Source organism: Jaculus jaculus, chromosome 1, assembly GCF_020740685.1.
Source record: "Jaculus jaculus isolate mJacJac1 chromosome 1, mJacJac1.mat.Y.cur, whole genome shotgun sequence".
Taxonomy (NCBI): Eukaryota; Metazoa; Chordata; class Mammalia; order Rodentia; family Dipodidae; genus Jaculus; species Jaculus jaculus.
In genome coordinates, this window is record NC_059102.1 from 162,389,804 (window position 1) to 162,394,826 (window position 5,023).

Below are 5,023 nucleotides of genomic sequence, written 5' to 3' on the forward strand. Positions count from 1 at the left end.
TGCCCGTTCAGCTGCAAGTGAGAGATTACAACCTTTGAGATTGGGCCAGCTGACCTGTACTGGGCAACAGGAAGAATGTCGATTCTTTTGAAGGGGCCTGAGTGCTCAAGGAGCCTCCTGTTCTTCAAAGTCTGCTTTATTTCCCACCCCCCACCCCCCCCACCCCCACCCCCGATTAACAAATTGGCACCCTACCTGGCATTATGGAGTATAAGAAATGCTGGAAAAAGGGTCATTGAGTTTGTAACAGTCTTATGTTTTGGAAATGGCCATGGGCAGTGTGAAGCAGGTTTTCTGGACGCCTGCATGGGGACCCCGTGGGGCCATGAGGATGAATGTTAGGTTGCAATGGAGACCCAGTGAAGTTGCCGGGACCACAAGATGGCTGCTCAGGAAAGCTTCTGGCCCCGATGAAATTTTCCAGAACTGTGAGTAGCCTAGCTGGAGGGGTGGAATTGGAAATCCAGAGACTTGTTGTTGGTTAGAATTATCAGACTTAGAGATTTGTCACTGGCTAGAGTTGTTGGACTTGAAGCTACAGATTTGGATATTTGCCCTGGTTGTTTTAAATCTTGTATTGGTTGAATATTTCTTTACAGTGCCCAGTGGCATCTTTTGCAGTGTGGACATTTATTCTATGCTATTATGGGCTTTGGGGGGATGCATTGGTATTATGGCTGAGTTAAAAGACATTGGACAATGGGGATGTTTGAACATCACAGGAATTGATAAAAACTATGGGGACTTTTAAAGTTGGACGAATGCATTCCATTTTACATCATGGATGGTTATTTGTTTATGGGGGCCAGGGGCAGAATGTGGTGGTTTGATTCAGGCGTCCCCCATAAACTTAGGCATTCTGAATGCTAGGTTCCCAGTTGATGGAGATTTGGGAATTAACACCTCCTGGAGGGAGTATATTGTTGGGGGTGGGCTTATGGATGTTATAGCCAGTGTCCTCTTGCCAGTGCTTGGCACACTCTCCTGTCTCTGTGGTCCACCTTATGTTGGCCAGGGGGTGATGTCCACCCTCTGCTTATGCCATTGTTTTCCCCTGCCATCATAGAGCTTCCCCTCAAGCCTGTAAACAAAAATAAACTTTTTGCGACAAGCTGCTCTTAGTTGGGTGATTTCTACCAGCAATGCAAACCAGACTGCAACAGGTCTAAACAGCAAAACCATGGTCCATCTTCATCAGTCTATTCAGTGGCCCTACTTGGTCTCCCCACAGGGATTTCAACACTGCTTCACATCACATCTCTGCAGCTCTCGAAACCTGTTCAGTGTCATGCTTACTGTCCTTACTGGGTGTGGTGGTTTGATTCAGATGTCTCCCATAAACTTATGTGTTCTGCATGCTAGGTCCCCAACTGGTGGCAATTGGGAATCAGAGCCTCCTGGAGGCAGGGTATTGTGGGGGAGTAAGCTTATGGGTGTTATAGCCAGCTTCCCCTTGCCAGTGTTAGGCACACTGTCCTGCTGATATTGTCAACCTGATGTTGGCCAAGATGTGATGTTCACCCTCTGCTCATGCCATCATTTTCCCCTGCCATTATGAGGCTTCCCCTCAAGTTTACAAACTAAAAAATAAACCTTTTTCTCCCACAAGCTGCACTTGGTTGGGTGTTTTCTACCAGGAACATGAAGCTGACTGCAATACTGGGTCTCCATACAAGGATTTTTACCTTATTTCACATTACCACATTACAGGGCTCATAAAACCACACGCACTTCATGACCCAATTTGAATTTTCTATACTTCCAAAACCAGTACCAGGTGTGCAGCATAACCAAGTTTGTCAGTCAAGGGGAAATAGAGCTTGACCTTGAATAGCAGGATTCTGTTTCACCAGTGTTCCTTCAAGCCACCTCCTTTAAAAAATTCATATTCTTACTAGCTCAAGCCTTCCATGCATGGGTTTTACAGGGCATCTTTTCCATTGTCCCAGTGCAAAACAGTTGGCCCACCTTTAATAATAGTAACCTTCCTAGCAATTGCAGTTTAACCTAAAACCAGTGTCAGTGCCTGTAACTCCAAACCTGCTTAAATTTTTCATGTGATAAACTGTGCATCTTTCATATCTTTCAATTCTATACCTTACATTAAACACACCAACCCATTGTTTTTATTTTTTTCTTTATTTTTTGATAACTTGCATAATTGTAAGCAATCTCCCATGGTAATTCACTCCCTCCCCCCACTTTCCCCTTTGAGACTCCACTCTCCATAATATCCCCCCCCCCCTCAATAAGTCTCTCTTTTATTTTGGTGTCCTCATCTTTTCCTCTTGTTTTGATAGTCATGGGTAGGTAGTGTCAGGCACTGTGAGGTCATGGATATTCAGGCCATTTTGTGTCTGGAAGAGCACATTGTAAGGAGTCTAACCCTTCCTTTGGCTCTCACATTCTTTCTGCCACCTCGTCTGCAATGGACCCTGAGCCTTGGAAGTTGTGATAGAAATATTTCAGTGCTGCGCACTCCTCTGTCACTTCTTCTCAGCACTTGAGCACTCCTGCCATTTCTTCTCAGTACCATGATGTCTTCTGAGTCATCCCAAGGTCACCGACATCTGAAAAGGGAAGGTTCTCTAGCCAAAAGTGAGAGCAGCATTAATATATGGGTATGAACATTAAGAGAAGTGCTTACTGGGCAGTTTGGTGAGCACAGGATATACTTTCAGCCAGACTCCAGCAGATGTTACACTCCTAGGGCTCATGACTACCCCTGTTGTAGGTTTTCAGTATCCCATGGAGTGGGCCTCCAGTAAAATTGGAGGGCGGTTGGTTTCTCCCATAACAGAGGTGCCACTGTTGTATACATTGGCTCATTTGGCCTAGCTGGCCAAATATAACGCTTACAGCATCTACTGTTTAGTATCTTCACTGGTTATTTCTCTTTCTCCCATTGAACTGCATGCAATGTGGCTTCTTCCAGCTTTCTGTCAGCTGGTCTACATGGAGGAAGTTTTCAGCTCAGCTCCAGCAGGGTTTCTCAGTGTTCTTGCAGCCCAAATATGTGGAGTCTTCAGCAATAGGGTCTTACCATCTATTCCTGGTGGGAAACCACGGGCCTTGGCCATGGCCTGTAATGTTTTGGGGGCATTGGGAACCTCCCTGGCCAACAACGCACTAGAAGGTAACCTATCCCTGGCACTGAAAATTTTATGGTAACAATCTATAGCTCCTGGGTGTTCCATTGTCCACAAAAGTAGGTTTCCATATGATTTATTTATATCCTCTTAGGTTTTAATTAGCCTTCCCTCCACCTTCCTTACTCAATCTCTTTCCCTCAATCCATTGTTTTTAAATTCAACTTGCTCAAATTTTCAGGGCATGAGTAGGAGAACATGTTCAGCCTTTCCACCAGTATCCAAGTTCCAACAAAGTTCTCTCTTTCCTCTGTGAAAGTTTGTAAGTCAAGCCTTCACAGTCTGCAATTCTCTCTTCACTTAGCATTTTCAAACTCTCACCAGAATAGCCCATCCAGCTCTACTTACAACACTGCAAGATTCCTCTACTCTGAAATACCAAGTCCTTCTATATTCCTTCTACAAACACATTACAACAGACCAAAAACCACATGGTCAAATTCACTGCAGCTATGACCCCACTTCTCAGTACCAATTTTCTGTTACAATTACTTTCTCATTGTTTGAACTGACACCCAACCAAAAGCACCTTTTGGGAGGAAAGGGTTTATATCAGGATTACAGATTCCAGAGGAAGTTTTATCATGGTTCACTTCCATATATCCATAGCAGAAAGAGAAAAACCAACACTAGCAAGCATGAACAACCAGAGTTCAAACTCACTCTCAACACAACTATTAGGGCTGGACTTAATATCATTCCTAAATGACATACAGGGCTCTGCCTACTAGAAACTTAAATAGAAAGTTTAATATTTTTTTAATTAATTTTTTTTTGTTTGTTTGTTTTGTTTTGTTTTGTTTTTCAAAGTCAGGTCTCACTCTAGCCCAAGCTGACCTAAAATCTACCACGTAATCTCAGGGTGGCCTTGAACTCATGGCAATCATTTCCCTCTTCCCTTCCCCCACTCCACTGAGGACCCTTCTTTGTGGGATTACTGGTATTCACCATGTAGTTGTAATGGGGCAGAGAACTGAACAGGAAATTCTCAAAGAAGAAATACAAATGGCTAACACCTAAGAAAAATTTCAACATTCTTAAACATCAGGGAAATGCAAATTAAAACAACTCTGAGATTGTACCTTACTCTAGAAAGGATGGAAGTCATTTAAAAATATCAAATGAGGGCTGGAGAGATGGCTCAGCGGTTAAGCGCTTGCCTGTGAAGCCTAAGGACCCTGGTTCAAGGCTCGGTTCCCCAGGTCCCACGTTAGCCAGATGCACAAGGGGGCGCACGCGTCTGGAGTTCGTTTGCAGTGGCTGGAAGCCCTGGCGCGCCCATTCTCTCTCTCTCCCTCTATCTGTCTTTCTCCCTATGTCTGTCGCTCTCAAATAAATAAATAAAAAATGAACAACAAAAAATTTTAAAAAAATAAAAAAATAATATATCAAATGAGGCAAGGTATGGTGCAACATTCTATCTGCTTCTCTCTCTCTCTCAAATAAATAAATACATAAATTGTTTTTGTTTGTTTGGTTGGTTGGTTGTTTGGTTAGTTTTTCAAAGTAAGGTTTCACACCACACCAGGCTTAAAAAATATTTTAAAAAAATTTTTAAAAATTTTTAAGGGATGTCTTAACAGTTAAGGTATTTGCCTGCAAAGCCAAAGGACCCAGGTTTGATTCCCCAGGACCCATGTTAGCCAGATGCACAAAGTGGCGCATGCGTCTGGAATTTGCAGTAGCAGGAGGCCCTGGCACACCCATTCTCACTTTCTCTCTCTCTCTCTCTCTCTCTCTCAAATAGATAAATGAAAATAAAATATATTTAAAAAAATACAGGGGTGGCCAGGCATGGTGGTGCAAGCCTTTAATCCCAGCACTTGGGGGCAGAGGTAGGAGGATTACTGTGAGTTCAAGGCCACCTTGAGACT